The following is a 26,864-nucleotide window of genomic DNA, read 5'->3' on the forward strand; positions in this document are numbered from 1 at the left end:
CTTCTTCTTTCATGTTAAAGAAGACAAACAAGAATAAATAATGGAAGATCTTATCTGATGATTCATATCCACATGCCCACAGTTCCCAGGACTGGGTTAGAACTGAAACCGGGACTTGGAAATCAGTGCTGGTCTCGTCTCTCACATGGGTGGCAGGATTCAGCGTCACTACCGCTCAGGTTCTGCGTTAGTCAGGTGCTGGAGTTAGGTGCTGGAGGCAGGTCTTGAACCCTGACTGCCTTATATGGAACACAGACATATTTAGAACATTTTAAATTTGCTTTCTTTTTGATGAAAAAAAAAGTCTAGATCTTTCACGTAGGTGACTGGGACTCAACTGCTTGTGCCTTCTTCACCTGTTACTTCCTAGAGTGCACATTAGCAGGAAACTGGACTTGAAGGCAGAGCCAGCTCTCAAAAACAGCCATTCCTGAATGGGATGCAGAATCCCAAGTGGTGTCTTACGCACAGTGCCAAATGCCTATGCCCAAGCTAAACATTTAACCATTAAGACAATCACCTGCCCAGAATCTGTATCTTGATTTGGGGTGTCTGTACATGTACAAATTCACTGAGCTGCCCATGTATGATTTAAGTGCTTTGTTGTTAAGTATAGCTCATTTAGGAAGTGGAAGGTGGTGGTTATTAAGGGGTTAAGTTAAACGACCAGCTTCAGGTTGTGATTCTTGTATGGAACTGATCAGGGCTTCTGCTCTTGGATTCTGGGGGTTCTATATGGGTCTGTGCATCCCCTCCTTTATTCTTTTCTTTGTCACAAACAAGCCTCTCAGAGCACCAGACTGGCTTCGGGTAGGGTACCTGAAAGCATGGCCCATGGATAATGAGACCACACTCGTTAAAGTTAGGTAGTTGGCACAGGATTACCCCACACACATGCAAATATTCCTGGCTTCACTCCTCCATCCACCCAGGCCTCTTGACCAGAGAAAAGTCCATCTTCCCTTAGATAGCAAGATTCAGCTTCTCCCATCATCTGATTGCTGGCTGCCCTTTGCATTCTCATGTTCCAGCTCGTCTGGCTATTGTTTGTTCTCAGTGTTCAGCTTGACAGGAGGTGGAGAAAAACACACAACCAAGGTCAGGGAATGGCAAGCTCTCTCCTCCATTAAGTCTGTCTTTGTTTTTAAACAGCACTGATCAAAAAAATCACCTGCACATTTTCTCAGACCATTGGGTTGTCCCTGAGCTCTCCTCCCACGTCTGGGAGCTTCTGCTTAGCCATATCCAATCTCACTGGTGCCCCAGACAGAGGCTGGAATAAAGAAAAAGAGATCCTTGCCATGAGCTCTCACCCTTAGGGGTTCCCAAAAGCAATTTCTTAGGCAAAAAGTGGAAAAGGAAAAGCAGCATTTTTTTTTCTGAGCACTTAAGGCCTTAAGGGCTCCAGATCCCCAAGACAAAAGCAGAGGCTGTGTGGTTTTGCTTCACTTTAAACTCTCTATAATTTAGAGGGCTCAACCTGTGTCAGCAAAGCAGCACTGTTACCTTGGCACTTGACAGCTAAGAGGTGAGAAAGGCCTTCAAGTGGCTAGAAGGAGGCTTGAGAGCAGCCTACACTGGGCCTTGCTGGCCCCACTCACACAGCAAACATGGCAGCACTGAGGGGTGATAAACAATTCAGGCAGGACCACCCTCAGCTGTTTGATGTCATACTTTCTGATGATTATAATAACAAATTATTAACCATTTAGTGGTTTATAACATCACACCAATCGGAGCTCATTTTTCCTGGCAGTTAAGATGTGCACATCTCATGCTGGCACGCTTAGGTTCAAGTCCTTGTCATTTCTAACAGAGCTGTTCTGAACCAATGCCCATAGAGGGGCTCTGCTGATGTCTCTCATGCTTGCTTCTGTCCTGGAATCACTTGTCCCAGGACATGAGTAAGAACTGGCTTTTGTGAATCCTGAAACCCCTGGCCTCAGTGTGCCAAAGCAAGAGGTGAGAGGATCCCAAGAAAATGCTAGGCAGCCGTGGCCTTTTGCTGGTCGTTCTGACAAAGGTTGTAGCTCTCCTCCTTTGCTGTTCTGCTCCTTTGGGCATCATCCAACTTTGGGCATTTACTAGGATAGAGCCCATTTGGGGTTCCAGAAACACATGGGGGTGGATTTGGTCCCTTCTGTTTGCATGGGTTAAAAAAACCTTAGCAAGTTAGTTGCTACTGTATTGTACTGTTCAGCACAAACAGAACTTTGCCATCACTGCAGGAAGTACTACTGGACAAGCCAAACTAAAATATGAGTCCTTCTCTCCTACCTCTTTGAAATTATACCAGGGAAGTGTTTCTCAAAAAGCTCTACAAAGAATTTGAGGGAGGCCACAGAGCCTACAAAGTGCATATTTTAGGTTAGATAATCTGAAATATACCCACCACATTAATTAGAAATAGAGACAGAAATGAACACTGATGTTATGAAAGCAGTGACTAGATTTTCAGACCATGGACTTAGGGGACTAGGCATTACTTTATACAGACCATTCCTTCTGGGACAGCCTCGGTAATTCGGCATGGGGAAGATCATGTCACAGACAGTTACTCAATTTAAAATAGAGATCATCTAGAGCTATGTTTAAGTATTTGGGGAAAACAAACCATTAAGTCCACCCGCATCTCAGAAGCAGGTGTGGGGAGATGGAAACCAGCCAGCTCTGACAGCATTTAGCAAAAGCAAACATGAGAGCTGCAGCAGCCACTCAGCATGCATCTGCTACCATGCAAGGAGCTGAACAATGGCTGCATGACATCACAGGGCCTCCTTGAGGAGGAAGAGCAGCCTTCGAGTCAGATGCAATACCATCCCTACTTGACTGACAAATTGGGACTGTAATGTCCCACTGGTCAGCCTGCTTCCATTCTCTTCCTTTGACTGCAGCTGTGCCTATTGGGGACATGGTAGTGAGAACTTTTACAAACCCTGTAGTTCAGTATTGCCACTAAAATGATCCCAAGTGCCCAATGACAAATCTCATTTATGTGTGTTGCTTTTAAAAGAAACATATTGTTACCCTTGTTATTTTTATTTGTATAGTTTCTATTAGTAGATTATCATGCAGAAAAATGGACTTTTGTAATTTTCAAAAATTATGTTACTTACCTGAAAAACAGTATAAAAGAGAAAGAAAGAATATCTTATCCTCTAGTTTACATTTCCCAAATGAATGCAATGACTAGGGCTGGGCAAGTTTGAAGCCAGGAACTAGCAGCTTTTTCTGGTCTGCCACATGGTTATAGGGCCATCTTCTACTGCTTGCAGTAAATATAAGAAGGTGTTAGTTTAAATAAGATACATTATTCATAGTTGGTAGTAAACAATATCTTTTAGCAAACTTCATCCTAATTTGAGATTTGATCAATAATGAATGATGAATTAACGTTATATAAGGAAATAATGAAACACTAATTCAACAATGTCATTAAACTCAATCATATATTATAACTACTTTATCCATTCCGCAGTTATCTACAGAGCATCTGCTTGATGTTAGACTCTGTTCTCTGCCTCAGCATAGCAGGTGAATGAGACAGTGACCTGGAGCTCAGAAAGTTCCTATATTACTGGAGGAGGGGAGACTGCCTCGTCAGATCATTACAGCTAGAGATCTGTGCTAGGAAGAGTGGTCAGTGAAATGGGAGAGGGTCTACCCAACTCACCAGCTATTTCATTCAAGAGGCCCAGAAATGCTCCATCTGAGGAGGGAACATTTGCTCTAACCCCTGTGACTTGTAGCATGTCAGCATTCAAACCTATAGCCGGAAGACAAAATGGGAAGGAATGAGCCTGAGCTCCAAACTTTATTTATGGGCACTAGAATTTTTATTTCTTATAATCTTATGTACAATGCATGTTTTTGTTATTATTTATAATTTTAAAATGTCACAGGAAAAATTTGTCCCGAGGCTGTGCAGGTTTGTGTCCTAGCCTTATCAGGATCTTCCCTAAGTGATGCTGAGACAGGATGCTGCCCTCCAGGACCAGTGTGGAAATAACAGTCAGATAGGCAAGCAACAATCTCTACTTAAAGGAAGAATTACCCAGCCTGAGAGATTAGCAGGTGTGAAGATCCTCAGGCAGCAATAGCCTAGAATGTTTCCCAGCCAGGAGCAGGGTCCCAAACCTCTTCATCTTGAAACTGACTTCAAAATGTGTTGTGAGGAGCAATATCATCCTCTTGCTGGCCAAGCAACCGTAATTAATGAAAAATATTTTAAGAAACAGAAACCATTTAAATTATCTAAAAGGTATCATATGAACACCTAACAAGAAAGAGCATTCATTTAAAAAATCACTCACATATTGACAAGAATAGTCAGAATCTTTGCCAGTTGAGTCAGGATCTACCTTACTCCTCCCACATCCCAGCTCCATGGTGCAGAAGCAAAATTCCAGGTCAATGCAATATTGCCAAGAGGCTGGAGTGGCTTTCTTCTTCCCCAGAATCTACACTCATAGTGGGTAGGCATTCCTTTAGGTGTTCTGAGCTGAGAATGCTGGGGTCTCATTATTGGTATCCCATTTGGGTTTTTGGCAGATGTTCCATGTTAGGAAAAGTAACCAAGAAGAATAGAGGCCATTGTCCTACCCCAGCCCTGTCCTCCAGAGAGAAGTGTGTCAGCTCTCGGAATAGAATCTTGTCATTTTGCCCAAGAGGAGAAACAGGACATAGAAAGAGAATTCATGAGTTCTCTACAGAAAAAAAAGAAACAACTTTTAAAAAAGTAATAATTTATTTAAGAGAGCAGGAAGAGAATTCCCATCCACTACTTCACTCATCAATGGACCCTCATTGCCAGGGCAGAGTCACGGTTACAGCTCAGAGCCAGGAAATCAATTCAGGTCTTTCAGATGAGTATTAACCATGCAATGACTTGAGCCCATCACCACTTACTTCCAAGGTTTGCATTATCAGGATGATGGAGTCAGGAGCTGGAGCTGGCTATGAAACTCAAATGATCTGAAATTGTACAAAATTTTCTTTATTATTGTTTCCAGCGCTATGACAGATGCCTGCATGTGAAGAGAAGCTAACTTTATTATGAAAAGAATGCAGATAATATGAAGCTTAAGAGTGCTGAATATCTTTTCCTTTGGGTAGGGGGTATCATAACAAATACTGCACTTTTGGTTTTAATATCGTACATTTGTCCGCCTATACTCCAAGAAGCCAGAGGCCTGAATCAAATTGTCATAGGGTGTAATTTTTGGAGGCTCTGGAGGAGCCTCGTCTAGTTACTGCTGGTTTCCTTGAATTCTATGATGTTGTTTGATTTGTGGCCATGGCACTTCATTCCCTGTCTCCATTTTCATGTTCTATTTCTGGGGCCTCTTTTGTGTCTGATGACACTCAGCTTCTCTCTCTAACAGTGTGGATTTCTTTGAGTTTATCATATCAGGTGTTCCTTGAGCATCTTATATCTATAGATACATATGTTTCATCAATTTGGGAGACTTACAACCATTACATCTTCAAACATCCCATCTTCTCTGTGTTCCCTCCTCACTTATCCTCTCTTCTCTTCTTGGACTTCTAATATTAGTGCATGAATGTGTATAGATTAATTTGATGTCATCAGAATTAAAAATGTTTGTGCTGAAAATATCTATCAGGAAAGCAGAAAAACAATTCACGAGAAGAGTAAACTATTTCAAATATCATATATGATAAAAGATTTGTAAAGATTACCTACAAGTTAATAACAAAATGATGAATAACTTAATAATATATAGGCAAAGAATAAGAATAGATATTTCTTCAAAAAATGGCCACAAAGCACATGAATAGACACTCAACACAATTAGCTAGTAGAAATACAAATTCAAACCTTAGTAACATATCACCATCAACCAGAATCATGCTGACAAAAAACAAAGGTGGGTAATGATGCGAAAAAATTGAAACACTATTAAACTGCTGATAGGCATGTAAAATGGTACAGCCAACTGATGATTCTTCAATGTTTTTCTCAACATACAGCTTCTAGATGACTCAGCAATCCAACTCCTGGGTGCATACTCCAAGGCTACACTTGTTCATAAATATTCAAGCTATATTATTAATGATAGTCAAAAACAGAAACAATTCAAATGTCAGTCAGCAGATGAATGGATACACAAAACACAGTATATCCATAAATCAGAATATTATCCAGCTATAAAAGGAAGTAGTAATACATATTGCAACATGACTAAACTTTGATAATATTTTACTAATGATGGAAAAAGACCATACAAGGTACAAAAGACCATCTGTCATATAACTCCATTTGTATGGAATGGCCACATACATGGCAAATCTATAGAGATAGAAAATAGATTAGAAGTTGTCAATGATAATAAGATTAGAAGAAAAAAAGAGCTGACTGCTGAGAGATACAAGTTTCTTTTCAGGGCGATGGAAATGTATTAAAATTAATTGTGGTGACGGTCTCACGACGGTGAACATACCAGAACCAACTAGTGTATATAACTTTTTTTTCAAGATTTATTTATTTATTTATTGGAAAGTCAGATATACAGAGAGGAGGAGAGACAGAGAGGATTTTCCATCCAATGATTCACTCCCCAAGTGAGCTCAACGGCCGATACTATGCCATTCCAAAGCCAGGATCCAGGAACTTCTTCCGGATCTCCCACATGGGTGCAGGGTCCCAATGCCTTGGGCTGTCCTCAACTGCTTTCCCAGGCCACAAGCAGGGAGCTGGATGGGAAGTGGATCTACCGGGATTAGAACCAGCGCCCATATGGGATCCCGGGCGTGCAAGGCAAGGACTTTAGCTGCTAGGCCAGTGTACCAGGCCCATAGTGTATATAACTTTAAATGAATGAGCTGTGTGGGATGTGAATTCTATCTCAATATGACTATTAATTAAAAAAATATGATACTGGAAATGTGGAGAGGGAAGGGCCACAAAATTCTGTAGGATCTTGTAAGTCATGGGGTGTTTGGTTTCACTTAAGGGAACCAGAAGACATGGGAAGTTGGGGGAGGACAGTGATATAATCTAATTCATATTAATAATAATTGCTAATTTCATTTCACATTAGGAGCAGTATTTTCAGTATGGCTATACTGTTGACTCTGGTTTGGGCAAAATGCATTAATCCAATGCCAGCTCTGTAATTTCCAGGATACCAGTGACTGTTGAGCACTCACACACTGCAAGTCCAGGGTCAAGCCCAACTACAAAGAGGTCTGAAAAATTACCTACCAGAACCTCCTCCTGCTTGCTGCAGTGGTGTACCAGATGCCCAGCTTTCAGGCAGTTTTGTCAGCAATGAACAATCTTGTTGTGGGGCATTCATCCAGGGCTACAACTAGTCACGCCTCTGCCATTTGCCTGTTTGCATGACCCTAATCATGGAAAAGAAACTCTGCTTTCCCAGGAATCAGTCCCCAATGCATTTTACCCCGGATCACAGGGTGACTCCATGTCTTGGGGCTACATTTCCCCTATAATCTCCTGTGTGTCCCCGAAGACTCCTGGGTTTTCATTGTGCATGTTAGCAGTAATCTTTGAAAATGCATAAAGGTTCCTAAAGAAACATTTCCCCTGAGTGTGGAAACAGACCCAGCCAGCTTTTCTCTGTGAGGTCTGACAGTGATTAGCACGGAAGGAAGCAAACATCTCATTCTGCAGTTAACCTGTCTCATGACGTCATTTGGAACTGGGAACTGGCTGTATGTTTTCAACAAAATAAGGACTCTTCTAGATATGTTGATGGCAATGAGACCATGACATGAGAAGCTGGAGTCATAATAATAAATCCCAGAGCCCAAAGGTTTGAGCCAAGGAGCAGACATTCTAATACCTTTGGGACCATGATAATGGCATATGGTTCTTTTCTTCAAAGGCAGCAAGTAAACTGTGCTTACCTGAGAGATGGTGGCTCTGAAAATTTAATTTTTTTCAGTGAAATATTAATTAAACTAACCCTACTGGCAGACTCATGGTCCTCCAACTTGCAAGCCCAAGGATGGATTTGAACAATCACCTTTAACCTTGGGATTATTTTTGACTTACTGAAGCCTCTAAGTCAATATATCCTAAGTACCCGGGAAATGGAGGTACTTCCCCAGGCAGGATTCTGTCTATAGATGTTGGCTCATTGTCTGATTATAGTAAAAGGTAAACAGTGCTCCTGACCTTTAGGTGATCTCTAGACGGGAAGGGGCCTTGAGGATGGTCAGGATTCTGTTCTCCACACATCAGGTACTAGGCAAAGCATTTTAGAAACATTTTATATGCTTACTGACTTTAATCCTCATTAAATAGAAACTATTAGAATCTTGATCTAACTGAGAAAATAAGTAACTCATTTAAATCCCAGAACTCCATGGTTTTCAAAACCCTCAAAAGAAAAATATTCAAGAAAACATACTGTTCTTTAGAAGTAATAATAATTTTATACCTAGAGCTATCTCCGTATCTATGTCTATGTAAGGCTGAGCGGCAGACTAGAGATAGAAACAGCTATCGTTCATATGTTAGTTTACTCCCAAATGGCCATCATATCTAGGACCAGCAAAGCTAAAGCAAGGAACTCCATCCTGATGCTCCACATGGGCTTCGTGGATCCAGGTATTTGGGCCATCTGCTGCCTTCCCAAGCACATTATTGAAGCTGCATCAGAGACAGAGTAACTGGGACAGGGATCAGTACTCTTATAAAGGATGTTGGCATCGCAAGCGAAAGCTTATCTGGCTGTGTCACAGTACCAGCCCCGAGTATTAATTTCTTTGCTGGGTTTCAAGAATGTGTTTCAGTGATTTACATGAATTTCAGTTTAAATTTTATGGGCATTCCCATGGTTATAAATACTTCTGAAACATGTTTTTAAAGGTGGTAGGAGGGGCTAGGGCAATGACTCAACTGGTTAATCCTCCACCTCCAATCACAGCATCCAGTATGGGTTTCGGTTTGTGTCGCAGCTGCTCTACTTCCCATCCAGCTTCATGTTTGTGGCCTGGGGAAACAGAAAAGGATGGCCCAAATCCTTGGGACTCTGCACACAGGCAGGAGACCCAGAAAAAGCTCCTGAGCATCGTGCTTCATATCAGCTCAGCTCTGGCCATTGTGGCTACTTAAGCAAATGGAGGATTTTTCTGTTTGTCTCTCCTCTCTGTAAATCTACCTTTCCAATAAAAATAATATAAACCTTTAAAAAATATTTAAAAACTTGAAAAAAAAAGTGCAGGGTGCAGGGTCCCAAGGCTTTGGGCCATCATCTACTGCTATCCCAGGCCACAAGCAGGGAGCTGGATGGGACGTGGAGCAGACAGGACAGGAACCATTGCCCATATGGAGTCCTGGCACTTGAACCTGGAGGATTAGCCACTTGAGCCTCTGGTCTGGGCCCCACTGGCTGGTCTACTTTGGATCTAACTGTTAATATATCTTGGAAAGCAGCTAACAATGGCCCAGGTGCTTAGGTTTCTGTACCAATTTTGGGAGACCAAAACAAAACAAAACCCAGAAAAACTTCCTGGCTCTTAGTTTCAGAACTACTCAGCTTTAGCTTGTGGGTGTTGGGGAAGTGTAACAGAGATGGAAGATCTCTCTCTCTCTCTCTTTTTCTCTCTCTCTCTCTCCCTCTCCCCCCTCCCTTTCTCTCCCTCTCTCCTTTTCTCCCCCTATTCCTTCCTTCCTCCATTCCTTTCTCTGTAACTCTGCCTTTCAAACAAATAAATCTTTAAAAAAAAGAAAGAAAAAGAAGAGTAATTTATCACCTGTTTATTGTAAAATTCATTGGCCTTTGATCTAAAAAAATTAATAAACATAACGTATCATTTGCACAAGTCCTATAATTGGTTCCCACTGGGAGTTTCCTCAGGTTTGGACAATGGAGCAAATAAATGCTTTAATGAAGTTCTCGCTTTGCTCCTAATTTTTTCTGAGTAGGAGCAAAAATATCAGTAGGGGTCAAACCTTTCCCCAGGTCACAGAGTGGTTTGGGAAAAATGATGAATAATAACAATAGCAGTGATCTCCAAACAGCTCCCTTTTCTGAGTATTTAAACACTAGACTCAGTGCTTTCACCCAACAAATCTGGGAATCTTCATGTCTACCCTCCAAGATCATTGCTGTTATTACCCACATCTGGTTGCTGAGAATGCTGGGGGAAGTCCAGGATCATCGAGCTTTTTGCTTAGCCCCCTCTTTGCTTTTCATCTCATATTGGATGAGCTTTGCTCACAGGCCCTGCTTAAGGGAGTGGGGAGGCTGAAAAGAACAGGTGTGACCACTAAGGAGGAGAATGAGCCTCCTGTGGCCACAGGGAAAAGAGAGGTGAGGCATGCAGAATGCACCTACTCCAGGAATCACGTACAAAGTAAAACATCTCCTCTAGACCAGTCCTATCTGATTGCTCTCAGCCTGCTGGTCTCACAAAGGCTCCCACTAGCCTGCTCCAGCCCATGTGTTGACCACTACATCAACTCAGTTTCTAACATCCGGGCCTCAGAAACCAGGTTCCATAGTGGAACGCGTCTCCCAGGTGATTCTCATGAAAAGGAATGCCGGGAAACCACTGGGTGGAGCCGGCAGGATTTCGTGAAGAGAGACTCGAGCGGGAGTGGATGAGTCTTCATGGCCACGGCGAGGTGGAGTCTGGCTGTCTCTGTGAAAACGGGATTGTGGTGAGTGGTCGAATTTTGCTCTCAGAGTAAAAAACTGGGAATTTGGAGGAGGATGTGGGAAAAGAAGAAGACCTGGATGGGTGATACACCTTCTATCTTTAGGATTACTGCCTCTTTATGTCCGTATGCCCCCCACAGAAGTTCTAATACTGCAGTGTAGGGCCGTGCTGTCCGACGGTGAAGCGATTTGGCGATGATAGTTTAAAATACTAAAATGGGGAGGTTACCCTTGTTAGTAAAACCATCTAAACAGACCCTTTAAGGTTAAACAGAAGTGGGGTCGGGGTGGAGAGGAACCTTTCTTGGCTAAATTTAGAGAGAAGCACACGGTATTGGAAAGTGGGAGGAATTCCCAGTGTGAGAAGTAATCTACCACTTATTAATGGCTTTAAGAAGCAGAAAGGAGAGCCCCGCTCAGAACTGCATGGCTCATAGAAGAGACAAGCCCCCAACTGACAAATAACTGGATTCTGCCAGCACCTTGAGGGAAGCAGAGATTGTCTCCTAGAGTCTCCAGGACAGCCTAGCCTCGGGGACATCTTATTTCAGTGAGTGTAACCTGCAATACAGCTCCAATTGAAAAGAGACTAAGATGTCGCATTAGTCTTGTTTTCAGCCACCAACTTTGTGCCCACCTGTACTAGGTGACTATTATCGCTTATAAATGAAAATGTGGAGGCTTGTAGCTGGTTAGAAAGTGGTTCAGGACAAAGACATTTTGGAGGGGAATTGGGGGGAAAGAGTTACTTTGAGAAAATGAATCTTCATGCCTTAATCTCAACAGATATAAATCTCAAGACTTGTTTATTGTTTCCTGCCTCATCTCCCCCCAACTCCTCAGACAGGACGGACACTGAGAAAAGGTGTTAAAAAGGCAGCTTTCGTTGACTTGCTCTGAAAAATGTGTGAAAGAGGGGGGAGCCCTTTTAGATGGCAGAGACTCATGCCAAGGCTCAGAATTTTTCTTACTTGTTGGCATTGCATTTTTAGCCATGGTAGTGCTAGACTGGGGACAGATTGTGGGCTGTTTTTACCTCTTGGTTCAACCTCCGTTTCACAAAGACATGGCTCGCGCGTCTAAGCACCTGAGTGTACTTGTGTGGAAGTATTCAGCAGTGCTGGGGAGTGGGTGGAGGTTGATTGTGACTTGGTCGTGCCTCGAGATTCTTGTTCTTGTTTCCACTCGGGCCCTGGAGAATTGTTGTTAGAGTGACTGCTTTTGTTTATCCTCTGCTCTGTGTTTGTCACGCAGTGTTCCAAGAGAGGAATAAATGTATCGTCTAATTCATGAGGATATAATACTATAACCGTATATTCCTTTGTCTGAATTGTGTTCTTAACTATTACCTTGTCTGTGCTTTAATTGAATTGGCTAGAGACAGCACATGGCAATTGTTAAGGTTAACGACCCAATGATTTACAAGACAAGGCACATTACTGGCAAATAGATTTTAGTAATTGTTCCACTCCTCGGTGAGAACAACGGTGTGTACATTGATTCACCACATCCTGCAGTTGGGGCTTTATCCAGAGAAGGCAGGGCTCGAGGGCCTGTGGAGGCCTGAGAGGAGGCTGCCAGAGATCGATGGGATTGGCAGGCTTAGGAATCTCTTCTTGTGAAAATGATTTTGCTCAGGAAAGCCCTCGGGTGCTCTCAGGTGGATTGAGTAATATATTTGCTGCAGGTGACGGAATTAAAACCAGAGAAAACTAATTAAAAATTAAAAACCCACAAAACTAGCACAGGTGATTTTTTTTCATCTGTTAGGATTGACAAATTTAAAGTATATGTTTTTTGTGGGGGACAGTGCCATGTTTATATACACGTTGCGAAATGATGACTGCGTCACGCTACTTCCCGGAACCATCATCTCACCTGGCTACCAGGGATGAAAACATTGGTATTCTCGTTCAGCAGATCTCAAGGATTCAGTACATTAGCATTGGATATAGTCACCAGGCTGTAACAGGAAGATTTTATCCTGTGCCACCCCTTTCCCCTGGTGCCCACTGTGCCACTCTGTACCTGAGTTCTGCTTTTTAGATGGTTGTGCGGAAGTGAGATTATGCAAGATTTTCCTTTCTGTCTCTAGCTGATTCACTTCACTAAATAACCTCCAAGTTCGTCCATGCTGTCACAAGCAAGGTTTAGTAGTATTTCATTTCGTTCGAATATCGTGTTTTCTTTACTCTTCTTCCAATATACCTAAGTCTCCCACCTCATCTATTCTGAATAAAGCTGCAAAACATATAGATGTGCTGATGTAAATATAGGGCCTTCTAAGGTGGACTATGGTAGGTACTGTGGAAAATTTCAGTGAAGAATTTAATTTGACATTTTAAAGGAAGATGAATATGTGTAAAAAAAAGAAATGTATTTGATCATGGTTTTATTTCATAAAGTTCTCTAGCTATGTTTTGGTCCTGGTTATAGGTCTGACTGTCAGGTTGGCTAAATCTGTTTTTTTGGGGGGTGGGGAGTGGAATCTTTTGCCTTATTTTGAGAGACATGGAATCCCGTGTTGAAGTCTGCTTATACCAAACATGACTCAATGAGTCCATACCATATTATTTTCTTATAAATCCAGAAATATGAGCAAGAGGCCTCTAGTCCTCCATCAAGGGTGTCTCCAGCTACGTTCAACTGTGGCAGGAGTTCAGGTAGGGAAAGCAAAGAGATTTGGTTTGATACAGCTGGATAGTGAGTGTGTGTGGATATTAATCCAGGGCTGCTGGATTTTATGTACTACTGAGGGCTTGAAAGTTCACTGGCCACCTGAGATCAGGGTCCTGGTCCCTTCAGTTGTGTTGTTTTCAGAGAAAGTAACTGGATGCCCTAATACAAAAGCAAAGCAACAAGTCTATTGTTGGTTTTTTCCAAGGTTGTTCATATTAACACATTTATGTATGAATTATCTAGGTATGATAGATGATATGGGAAAAAGGACCCCTGTTATAGGGAAAAAAAAAAAAACCCAGCAAAGCATGTCTGGGTGAGACACATTTTCACTAAAAGCAAGTAAAAAGCAGCTTTCTGATGAAATGAACACACAGCTATGTGTGTTTTTAAAACCCTTTAAATTTCAAATACCATTGTTTAAAAGTAGGATGTGCAATGAATGCTTACAGTTGAAGTTAGAGGAAAATAAGGGACGACACTGACAGCTTCTGTACCCCCTTCAACCATGCCTCCTCCAGTTCCTTCATACTGAGAGAACCCTCTGATTATTACAGATATGGCTCCACTGTAAAAGACACATATCTCTACATGTTACTGAAGCTGTGGAGCTGTAAGTAGTGCCATCTCATCCTTTTCAAACTTTCTTCATAGTCTTGCATCACATAAATGTACCACAGCTGTTTTAATCAGTTTGTAATTGGTGGAAATGTGAGTCCTTTACTGATTTGGTATCACAAAGCTTTCAGGAAGTTTGTGTGCTTCTCACATGGCACACACAAGAGTTCTCTCAGACAGCTAGAGGTGAGCTGCAGGGTCACAGGGCACCTGTGTGCTCTTCAGTGTGGTCTAATGCCAAGTGATTTGCTAGCATGCTTGCTCTTTTACCCTCACCAGAAGTTAAACAATAGTTCTCATTACTCCATATGTTTACCAAGATTGAATATGGTTAGAATTCTTCTATTGCATTAGCCTAAAGATATGAGATATTCAGTGGCAGTTTTGCTTTTTCCTTTAAGCTGCTTCTAAGACTGAGCATATTCCTTTAGTGGCTGGCTATTCATGCTTCTGTATAAACCTCTTTATGACTTTCTCACCTATTCTATTGAATCTTCTTTGCATTAACTCGCAAGAGTTATTTATATATTCTAGATCAGTGCTATCCATCAGAAACATAATGCAAGCCACACATATAATTTAAAATTTTCTAGTAGCTATGTTAAGAAGATCACAAATGTGCTTTTAGCCTAGTGATGGTGTAGATAAGTATTTGAGTTGAATTCTCTACTCCAGCTTCTGATTTCAGCTTCCTGCCAGTGCAGGCTCTGGGAGACAGTAATGATGTGTCAAGTGATTGGGTTTCTGTCATTAGCTGCCAACTGCCAGTCCCAAACATTTCCATCCTGGGCGGGGTGGTGGGGGAGAGATGGCAGGGAAGGCGTTGAACTGATGAATGGGAACTGTTTCCCTCTGTCTACTCACCAAGTACATAAGTAAGGGCCAAAGAAACCACAAAAATTAATTTTAACAACTCATTGCACTATTTATCCAAATGCACTCATCAATGTAAATTATTAATGAAATCCTTGAATTCTGTCACATCTTTTGAACTCTACCAATCTCCAGTTGCGTTACCATAGTTCACCTGCTCAGCAGACCTTGGTGCTTATTGTACATACTTGACAGTGCATACTTGTTTCCCCCTTGACAATGATAGTGCTATGCAATCTCTAGCTTGTGTTCCACTGCTTTAATGGTTTCTTATAATAAATAGGAGCACTTTCCTTGAGCATCATCACATAGGATCAATCTTTCTTGGATGCTTGTTTGCATTTTACTTGAAAAAAAAAAATCCCTGTCGAAGCAAAGCTGATAAAAAATATTTTGTGTAATTTTTAAAATTTGAAAATCTTGTGTAGTTAAATTTATTTCCTTCATCTTTAGGCAATGGTGCCAAATTACCTGGTGTGTGTGTGTGTGTGTGTGTGTGTGTGTGTGTGTGTGTGTGTGTGAAGTTGCCTTCATCTATTTTCTGTGTAATTGAATGTCTGAAAGTGGATGATGTAAGAGGAGAGGTTTATGTAGTTTACAGTTCTGGAGATGTTGAACTCCAAGACAAAGACAGGGCAACTGTCAATGTCTGGTAAGGGCCAATTTTTCATTAAGGTAGGAATTACTATCAAATTGACCACCAACTTATATTGAGTGATGATCAAAGGCAGTTGACATGGTCAATCCTGGCCATCAGATGAGTAACTGGACACCCAAGAAATTTACCCAGGTCTGCAATCCCCAGCTTTCTCGAAAACATCATTACATACCATAGATGAAGGCCACAGGGCAGATGTCTGACCTTTGAGGGCCTCTATTGAAATGGCAGTCCTGTCAAAGCCTTCAGTTACTATGGTGCTAGGGACAAGGGGTGTAGATAAAAGAGCAGGAATCTTTCAATTAAAAATAATAAAACATGATGAAGGGGAAGGAGAGAAAAACTGATGAGGAAAGCCACTGCCATTTGTTCACATCTGGAGGGGTTGAAGCGCATGAATGCAGAGGAGAAGAAAGGGTCCTCTGGGAGCAACAAGAGGTAGAACAAGACTTCATATCAGAATATATTTTCGTTTTCTAAAATGAAGACTCTTCAACTGAGAAAGGGCTCCCGTGGGCCTCTTAGATTGATGAAGAGTCCCATGGCTGGAGTCTTTTGAAACCACGCCTGAACAAAGCAATTGAAAGTGAGCTGCAGGGAACACTCCTCCAGAAACCTTGTGGGACAGACTTGATAATCCAGCAGTCCTCTTCCTTCCCCTGTGCCTGTGAATCACTGGTTCATTTGAAAACAAGATGGTTAAAACTCTCAAGGAACCAGAACTTGAGAATTTAATTGAAAATAATTTCTGTACAAGTGAAGCATGATGTAGACATTGTGGTGTATGTATTTTTTTTTTTTCAAAACTTAGGATAAAGTGAACAACTAGTCTGAAGATCCTTACCAGAACAAAACTTTGCTTCTAACCCCCCAGTTCCAAGCGATCTTTCTGTGACACTTGGTTGATTATGCCTATTTGACTTTTTGTTTTCTAACTAAACGCTTATTTCGTGGAATAGATCTCCTGACTTACTGCACATTGCTAAGCCTCCAATCTATCTGTGCACTATAAAAACACCTCCTCCACAGTGTCATTGAAAGCATGAAAATTACCCTCTTGGTGCCGGATGCCAAGCCTGGTTGACCTTCCCAATTTTCCTACTGCAAAGCTGAAAAACAAACCCAGCTGTTCTGGAGAAAACTTCAGGCAGTGACCCACATTAGATGAATGTTCATGTTTTTATCTTTCCTCACAGACGGCCTCACAGGAGTCGCATTATGTAAGCACTCTACCTGTTAACAGGCCTTGACTGCTGTCACGTTGCTTTCTTGCATCAGATCCCATATGCCTGGTAATGAGGTTTTATTTTTTAAGGCAATTTTGGTAACAGATATTATCATTTCCTTTGTGTCATGCTTGTCTTCCATAAAGTGGAGTAGCAGAGATTCTTGGTGTTTTCTTCCTCAGTTCTTTTCCATGCACTCCCCCTCTATCCCATCAGCTTGCTACCACACACTCCCTCTCGCCAGCCGCATTGCTGATAGTGTATTTCCGGGCATTTTAATTTCTCGACACAGTGGTTTGGTCCTATTGTTCTTCTCAAGAACTCTTCAGTAGTTCGCTGTTTCCAGTGAGGCTTTCCCACACACTATTCATACAACTTTAAGTATGTTTGCTATCCCCTCCTTCCATCTGTGCTCTGGTAAGCATATTTATCTTTTAATAAGCCCACTTAAAGTTTCTTTTTCAAATATACTGAAGTTTTTTTTTATCTCTAAATAAATGGAAAACACACACCATCTGTCATAATAGAAGCAAACAATAAAAATAAATTCAACGAAACTGGAAGCATCACCTTTTAGATGTAAGATAGTTGTTTGGAGGCCTGGTCTCTGTGTTTGCACAGGTGGGTAAATACTTAGTTGTCGTCCCTTTTCTTCTCTCTACATCCACTTATTGGAGAGTTGCTCTGAGAAAGTAGATCAAGTGTCTCTCTTTGCTTTCTGACTCACCTTGTGATTGTTCCTTTGCACTTGATCCATCAGCACTAGCTCCCAACAGATCCCAGAATAATGGGGCTACTTACAATGGGGCTACTTTGCAATGTGACTGTCTAAACTGCAGGCCAGAGTACATGTCCTTTTCCCTTCTACTTTGCTCCTTTTAGATATTAAGTACCAAAAACACAGCTTGTTCAAATGCTAAAGATCTGCAGCAGTAAGAAGTTATTAGGCTGTATCTGTACCACCTTGCACTATGACCATATGCCAATGAATAAGATTTGGCATTGCCCACTCTGGGAAATCAATCTTTCCTTCCTTCCTTCACTTGTCTTTGCTTTCTTTGCTTTCCTTCTTCTTTTTTTTAAAATTTAAGATTATTTTTATCCAAAAGTCAGATCTATAGAGAGAAGGAGAGACAGAAAGATCTTCCATCCACTGGCCCACTCCCCAAGTGACCACAATGGCCGGAGCTGAGCTGAACTGGTCCAAAACCATGAGCCCAGAGCCTCATCTGGGTCTCTTATGCAGACACAGGGTCCCAAGGGGTTGGGCCACCTCTGCTGCTCTCCCAGGCCACAAGCAGGCAGCTAGGAGGGAAGTGGAGCAGCTGGGACACCAACCAGTGCCCATGTGGGATCCCAGTGGATGCAAGGTGAGGATTTAGCTACTAGGTTATTGTACCGGGTCCTGGGAAATCTTTTGTTACGAATAAGAGCCTATGGTCCTCTGTGTAGGGTTTAAGTTATACTGAAATCCAGCACGCCCCTCTCTCTCATGCTGTCACACACAGTCATTTAACAGTCACTGTTTTATTATGTGGAATAATATCTTCCTAGAGGTTTCAAATCTTCTTTCTCTGGAAGATGACTTCTATGAAAAGGTAACAGTAGAAAAATGAAAGTCAGTTTATCTGTAAATAAAGTCCTGATTGCTTCACCTTTTCCACATGATTGTAGGTAAGCAATAGTACCCTAAGCCTCAATCTCCTTAGGTGTAAAATGGGTTCCCTGTGTGTACCCTCCTTGCACCTTTTTGTAAAACTCCAAGGTGCACTCGCAAAGGTTTTTAATAGTGCCCTCCACAATGTAAGTGCTCACCTGTGATTGTGGGGATGGGGCTAGTCATTAGATAATGGAAACCTGTTGGACAGACAGTTAGCTCAGTGGTCAGGACATTTGTCATACCCTTATTTTATATCAGAGTGCCCAACTTTATTTAAATTTTTAAAATATTTTTTATGGGAAAGTCAGATATACAGAGAGGAAGAATTTCCATCCACTGGTTTACTCCCCAAGTGGCTGCAACTCCGGAACTGAACCGATCCAGAGCCAGGAGCCAGCAGCTTCTTCCGGGTCTCCCATGCAGGTGCAGGATCCCGAGGCTTTGGGCCATCCTCCACTGCTTTCCCAAGCCACAAGCAAGGAGCTGGAAAGATATTAGGGCTTCTGTTATACAAACTGGCACCCATATAGGATCCCAGCACATGCAAGGTGGGGACTTTAGCGCCTAGGCTACCGTGCCGGGCCCCAGAGTGCCTGACTGAGTCCTGTCCCTACTCCTCAGTTGAGCTTCCTGCTAATGCAGACACTGGGAGAGAGCAGGTGAGGGCTTATATGTTTGCATCTCTGACACCTATATGCAAGACTCGGATTGAGTTCCTGCCTCCCCACTCTAGCCCTAGCTAGGGGTTGTGCTAGGCGTTTGGTGAATGATCAAGAGGCTGTGAAATGTGTTTCTCAGTTAGGCAGGTTGCTGAACTTTTTAGAAACTCAGAAAACTAGGTTCAGGCTCTAGGTAAAAGTAAGATGCATTCCCCTAATACTAGCGGAGTACAAATTCATGGGTGAAATGTTCCGTGTCTGGGCTGTGATTTCATGCAAACTCAGAGGAAAGCATAGTGAACACACTGGGTGAGGAGCCAGGTAAGGCACTGGAAGGTATTCTGAGCAACCAGGAACTTCTCCAGTCAGGGGACAAATCAACCCAGAAGAAAACTCTCTGTGTACATGACATGCTTTCTCTGAGCCAAACAGTATAACATGTAGGCTGTGATTGAACATTTTTAATATATTTTAATAGGGTTCGTTTTGTGAATCTGACACTACAGACCCAGTTTGTGGGTGGTAATATGTGTAATCTGGTTTATTATTTTAACATTTAACTTTGTTTGAAAGATATAAACAGAGACAGAAGTCTTCCATCCATGGATTCACTCCTCAAATGTCCATAATATTCAGAGCTGGGCCAGACTGAAGCCACCCTCGAACCCAGCATGGGTCTTCGATACAGAGAGCTGGGACTCGTGCTTGAGCCCCCATCTGATGACTACCAGAGTGTGCCTTAGCAAGAAAGTCAATTGGAAGTGGAGCAGTTTGAGCTCAAATCTGACCTTTTAATATGGGAGCTGGGTTATTATTCCAGTCTCCTTATTAAAACTACTCTTCATATCTGCCTTAAGATGGTTTATAACAAGGCACATTAAAAGAATGATTACTATTTTGCTCTTAATCAAAGGAATGTGATTTTTAGCTCAGGCAATATAGGAGAAATATCTCTAGTTTCTCTATATTTAAAGGTCCAGAAGGTAGGAAACTTCGAGCTGATGAAACAGCTTTGGATCTTTGAGTGACTAGATCTACCTCACTTTCACGGGGAGGACAAGGAGATACTGTGTCCTGGCTTGCCAGAAGGAGCCCATGGCTACCTCTCTGAGAAGAAAAAGGCTCAATGTCCTCAGTAAGCATCACAGTCTGTCTCCATGCATACTTTGTGGCCAGGATTGGACAGATATGTTCATTAGCTCATTCTGGAAAGGACCCTCTGAAGTAGGGATGCTCTTCCAACTGCAAGTGTGAGGATTCTGAAACTCAGAAAAGCCAAATGCGTTAGCCCCGAAGGCTAAGGAGAAGGAGTGCTCAAATTCTAGTCTCCCTGACACTCAGGCTTGTTCAGTTCCTACCAGCTGCCTCTAAGACACTTGAATTCAATGCATTTGGTTAGGCTGGTAGCATCTGATCATTGATTCCCTGGAATTCGGTGTTCACTGCCATTTCAACACCACGAACAATGGTCTACAGATTCTTCAGGCCCACTCTACCTCCTAAAGTCAGAGAAAGCATTCGAGAGAGATTTCATCTTCAGGGAACGTTTGTACATTAGAGTACAACAAAGGGATTGGCTTCTCTTCATTTCACTCTACTGTGTCTCAGGACTGATCTTTCTCTGAGGGATTCAGGGATGCATTTGTTCACAGGAACCACTCCTGTGGCACTTCTCTCTCTACCCAGTGCCTAGCAAGAAGCAATTATTGTGTGAAACATGGAACGCATATGATTTAAAGCCTATTTACTAGAATTTTTGAGTCAGTAATTCCATCTAACTTGATCACACTGTCACACAGTTTGTGTGATTTATTCATAGAATTCTTTTAGACTACTAATAAATTCCTAAGGGACATTCTCCTTGGTGCTGTGGAATCCACTGCTCACAAAGGGCAAATTCTGAAAATCTTAGTGGGGTACTGATTATGAATTTCTGAATAGGCATATCTGAGCTTCTCTATTTCTCTGAATATATGAGGCAGGACGTTGGCCGATCTTTGTCTTTGGACACTTATTCCAAGTTAAATAATGGGTGGGAGGTAGCAAAAGGGAAGATGACAGAAATCTCCTTTCTTTGAACTGAAGATAAGGATTTTAACAAGCAAACAAACAGCATATGCACACTGTTTGCCACTGTGTCTAGATGATATGATGGCCGTGAATAGAGTCCTTACAGCCGAGCTAGGCAGGTCAGGCAGTACTGTTTTGTTACTACTTTCCCCCCCGCCCCGCCCCCAGGCACTCTCATCTTTGTTTCCAAGCCCTGATGCAGAGTGGTAGACTCATACTCCAACAGAGAAGACATTGTGTTTGTGAGCCTACAGCCACCCCACACGCCATCCTTTCTCCACTCACCGAGGCACAGCGGGTGTGGAATGGGAAAAAGGCCTCTGGAGAGCTTGTATTCCACCAGCTGCTTTGACTTCTGCCAACTGACTTTGCAAGGGTTCTTAAAGGCATTCATTAACTCTGCAAGCGTGAAGGAACTGTGCAGGTCAAGGGTTTGTGAAATCACATGAAAAAGAGTTGAAAGCTGTTCTGGCAAAGTGATTGGAGTTGGAATTACTATGTCACCAAGCCACATCCTGGTGTAAATGATGTTATTTATATCCAACTACACTTGACTCCTCTTGAAGCCTTCCCCATAGCCTTGGCTCTCAGTCCGTCTCTTGTGTGTGAAGATAAAGTTGCTGTTACAAGTCTTTGTGTTTGAACCCAGAAGGAATATATTTCACACACACACACACCCACAAATGTTCCTTCAATTGAAGTGGATGGAGTAATTGCTGAAACTTCTCGGCATGCTGTGCAAAACCCGGAAGGTTGTGGATTAAGATGCAGAGTGAAGAGAAGCTGTTTCCTCTCATTCCCTCGGTGGGTGGCTCTCCTTGGAAAGAGAAAGCGCAGGCGTGGGCAGGTCAATAAATGTCATTAACAAGGCTCCGCGTTGTAGGTGTAAGATTGGAGGAAAAATAGCACCTACCTGCCAAGATGGGTGCAGCATCTGTGTAAAGGATACGTGCCAGGCTCTTAGCACAGCCAGGGTAGTTCATGCGCTGTGCCCATCACGTGCTAGCACATCATTACTTGGGGATGCTTAACATGTTAGGACAAAGGTCTTGAAATCTACAGGGTTAAAAATGGGTGTGAGAGCCAGGACCCAGTGTTGTCTAGGTGGTCCCCAGAGAGGCAGTAGATGCTTGTGCTCCAGACCAAAGAGCTGGAAGAGCTGGAAGAGCTGGCCCCTATGGTGCAGACCTCTAAGGCCTCCCAGCCGACTGATGCATGATATCATCTTAGTGTTTTCCTTGGGCCCTGAGACTTCCATGTGCAGGTTCTCAATTAAAGACAGAAACTGTCGGTTCTCGAGTTTGGATACCCCAGTAGGCATTTTAATGTTGCGGTAAAATATGCATGGAACATGGCATAGTAATTATTCCTAAATGTACTAATCAGTCATATTAAATACATTCACATTGAGTACCCACTTTTCAGAACTGTTCATGATACAGAACTAAAACTCTATATCCATTAAATAATCCCATGTTTATTCTCCAAGCCCCTAACAAATGCCTCAGCTGGTTTTTTGATGTTATTACTATTTGCTTTACTTTTGGTGGTGGTGGTGGTGTGTGTGTGTGTATGTGTTTTAATCAGGGGTAGGATGTGGGTGGATCTGGAACTTTGATTTTTCAGTGACCTGTTCTGAATGAACTTTTAAATTTTTAGATGATACAAATTGTACATGTATACTATGTGATATTTTTATACTCATATACCTTGGATAATGTCCAATCTGGGTAAATATACCTGTTTTTTTTCCCAAGCATCTCATGTATTGTGAAAACAATCAATATCTTCTAATTTAAAAAAAGATTTATTTTTAATTGAAAAGTCAGATTTACAAAGAGAAGGAGAGACAGAAAGGAAGAACTTCCATGTGCTGGCTCACTCCGCAAGTGGCTCCAGCAGCCAGAGCTGAGCTGACCCGAAACCAAGAGCCCAGAACCTCTTCCAGGTCTCCAGTGTCCCAAGGCTTTGGTCCATCCTTGACTGCTTTCTCAGGCCACAAACAGTGAACCGGATGGGAAGTGGAGCAGTTGGGACATGAACTGGTGCCCACATAGGATCTAAGCACAAATAAGGCAAGGACTTTAGCCTCTAGGCTACCACACTGGACCCGAATCTTCTAACTTTTTAAAGGAAATGTTCGGTATATTTTGTTATCCTCTGTCTGTAGCCATCCTGTAGTGCAGTAAAAGAGCAGAACTTGTTAACATTAAGTAATTAACTCATTAATTGATCTTTTACCATGTTCCTTCCCTTCAGTTCATCCTAACCTTCGGTAGTCACTGTTATAAACTGATTGACCAGTGTGTCACTGTAGAAATGAAAAAGAAATTTAAAAACCTTCTGGAAGAAAACGATGCTGCTGTATGACCTATTACGTCTGAAACTTAAGCTTTCTAGTTTTATTCTGCATCTTATTGTCCAATTTTCCCCACACCATTTTCTAAAAAGACTTTTCTTTTTCCAACACATATTCTTAAGTCTTGCCAGAACCAGTTGAATTACTTTTAGGGTCTTGAATCACCTATTAATCTATATTTCTGTTTGTACAATGATGTGCTGTTTTAACTATTGGACACTTTGAACATTTTGAAATGAGTACAATGCCTCCTGCTTTGTTCTTTTATCCAGGTTTGCTTTGGCTATTTGAGATATTTTTCTATGAAAAATGTCGTCTGTGCTTTGGTAGAGATTGCCATGAATCTGTATCTACTTTGAGTATTATGCACATTTTCAAAATTATTCTGACAGTCTACAAACATGGGATAATTATCCATTTCCTGTCTCCTGTTTAATGAATTTCATTAATTACTTGTGGTTTAGTTTTCTCCTCTGATTAATCTAATTATTATTTTATGCTTTTTGTAGCTTTTGGAAATAGGAATGCTGTCTCGATTTTTTTCCAGATAACTTGCTGTTGGTATAGAACGATATTACTGATTTTTATATATTGACTTTGGATCTTGCCCTGTTATCAAATGCAATTACTAATTGTAATGTTTTCTTTTGATGGATTCTTTGGGATTTTCTATACAAAAAAAAAAAATCAAATTATCCGGAAATAGTGACACTTGGACTTCCTCCTGTCCAGTTTGGCGGTCCCTTCCTTTGTTCCTCTGCCTGATTGCTCTAAGATTTCTGTTGAATTAAAGTGGTGATCATCCTCATCTTGTTCCAGATCTTAGAAAACCTTCAGCTTTTCCCTGCTCAGTATTGCCTTAGCTGTGGACTTTTCATGTGTGGTCCATCCTGTGCGGAAATACTTTTCTTCTGTGCCTTGTCTTTCACTGTTTATGTGATGATGTTGGGATTTTTCCTGTATCTGCATATTCTGAGATGACATATGCTTATTAGCCTACATCCAGTTGAGGTTATGTTTCACACTTGTTGATTTGGGTGTGTTCAGCTCTATACACACATGTCTGTATGGTTCAACAATCCCCAATTGTGTGTGTGTGTACATGTGTATACATTCATGTATTCTATGCTCAATGAGTAGATTGATTTTTCCTTTTCTGCTGTGTCCTTAGATGGTTTTGGTATTATAGTATTCTGATAGCATAGAAGGAATTTAGAAGAACCCTCTATTTTTCTTTTTCGAAAAAGATTGGAGTCACTTCTCTTTTAAATGTTGTGTAGAATTCAGTGTTGAATTTGTCAGGTTTTAGGTTTTCTTTTGATGGAAGATTGTTTTAATTCAATCTTATTCATCATTCATTATTGGTCTTTTTAGGTATTCTATTCATAATTCCATAATGTCCATTTAAATCTGCACTGTTTCTTTTTATTTATTTATTTATTTATTTATTTAATTTATTTTGAGAGACTTGTATAAAGTGAGAGAGAAGGAGGTGTCTTCCATCTGATGATTCATTCCATAAATGGCTGCAGTAACAGGCTGGGCCAGGCCAAAGTCAATAATCCAGGAATTCCATCTGGGCCTCCCAAATTGGTAGCACAGACCTAAACATTTGGGTTTCCTTCTGCCACTTGTCCAGGCACATTAACAGGGATCAGCATCAGGAATGAGGCAAGTGGGACTCAAAACAGTGCTCATGTGGGATGCCAGCGCTGCAAGTGCAGCTGAACTCGCTACACCACAATGTTGGCCCCTCTTATTATTCTTTGTATTTCTGTGGTGTCACCTGTAATGCTTCCCATTTTGTATCTGACTTTATTTTAGTCTTTCCTCTTCAGTCTGTTGTTTCGCTACAGGTTTCCGTGAAGCACACTGAGACCAGTGAGGCTTAGGGTAAAACCAAAGCTCCCTGCCTGAGGCTACCCCAGCAAGCCTCGGGTGATGCTGGTTCCAATAAGAGTCTTAGAAATTGCATCATGGACTTCAGTTGGCATTGGAACAGGCCCAGAGGCAATGTCTTCAGGCAGTGGTTTAGGGATCACAACTATAAGAATTTGCCCAAGATGAGTCCTCCTGTCATTCTTTTCTCTCCAACTAGCTAAGGAGACTGTTGGAATCTTCCCAGTATTGATTTTTTAAAAAGATTTTCCCATGTGGGTGCAGGGTCCCAAGGCTTTGGGCTGTCCTTAACTGCTTTCCCAGGCCACAAGCAGGGAACTGGATGGGAAGCGGGGCTGCTGGGATTAGAACCAGCAACCATATGGAATCCCAGCACGTGCAAGGCGAGGACTTTAGCCACTATGCTATCATGCCGGGCTCCCCAGTATTGAATTTTAGAGTCCTCAATACATACAGAAATACAGTTTTGTGATTCCTGTTGCCTTCCCAAGATTGATAGGGGGGTGATAAATATATTTTCAGCCATTCAGGAAGACATTGAGGTGAGTCATATGTGGGTTTCTCAATTGCCAATTCCTGCACAATATCAAGAATATACCCTGGGCTCATATGGGATTGCATGTGATGTGCACTGAAACTAACCCACTTTGCTTGACTGCAGTTTTGTTCCTGATGCCAGTATATGAACCAAGACTGCCTTTTTAAGGCTGGAGGTACTTATCGTTAGACATGATTCTTGCAGCAATGAACTGTTTCTGACCTTTCATGTAAAGCACTAATCTCACTTACTTGCCCTGCTTCCCGGTGTCTAGAGTCTTTTCTGCTGTCTTCTAACCAGAAGTTGAGGAAGAGATGGGTGGAAGTAAGTACTTGGTACCTGGATAAGGAAGATTTGAAGACTCATTGTGCATATGCAGACATGGGGGCAGGAGCCATTGAGTCCCATGTGGGTTTTCAAATTATTATTTCTGGTTCCTCTGTATGTTTACTTTTTTATTTCCACAATAATCAACATTTAAAAAATTTTAGGATGCAGTTCCATAGGCTTTGTTATTTCCCTTCCCCAAATCCCTCCCTCACACTGATTCCCCCCGTATTATTATAATAGTATAGTCCTTGATTTTGAATCACAGTGGACCTGGCTTTGGGATTCAAGTTCAAGCGTTTCATTCCTTCTTCCTCTCTTAATCAGGAGACGGTATGTCTCTACGTGCTACACCACTTGGAGCTAGTGTGTGGGCGTGGGACACGGGTGGAGGTTGACACAGACAACTCTTCACCGCTTACTTTCTCTAAAGCATGCACATCCTCTGAGAATACTGGAAGCAGGTACTGCAGTCTCTCCCCTGGCTACGGTAGTTCTTGCGAAAGGGAGACGATACTGGAGCATCCTGTTCAGCCAACATCTTGCTCAACCTTCTGGAATAATTTTAGAATGGCTAATACAGAGACTCATTTCTCATGACTGCCCTGAAAATAGAATTAATTTGCCTGCTCAGAAATGAGCT

General features: G+C 41.9%; 1 long non-coding RNA gene across 1 annotated transcript; it reads right to left on the bottom strand.

The window, feature by feature from the left end:
- Positions 1-904: 904 nt before the first annotated feature.
- Positions 905-9,607, bottom strand: LOC121166049. The gene is made up of 3 exons (XR_005885336.1): positions 9,527-9,607; positions 1,935-1,941; positions 905-915 (listed from the first exon to the last, which is right to left on the bottom strand). It is a non-coding gene; the product is annotated as an uncharacterized LOC121166049 (long non-coding RNA).
- Positions 9,608-26,864: the final 17,257 nt, after the last annotated feature.

Source organism: Ochotona curzoniae, unplaced genomic scaffold, assembly GCF_017591425.1.
Source record: "Ochotona curzoniae isolate NIBS_2020 unplaced genomic scaffold, NIBS_Ocur_1.0 contig_908, whole genome shotgun sequence".
NCBI lineage: Eukaryota > Metazoa > Chordata > Mammalia > Lagomorpha > Ochotonidae > Ochotona > Ochotona curzoniae.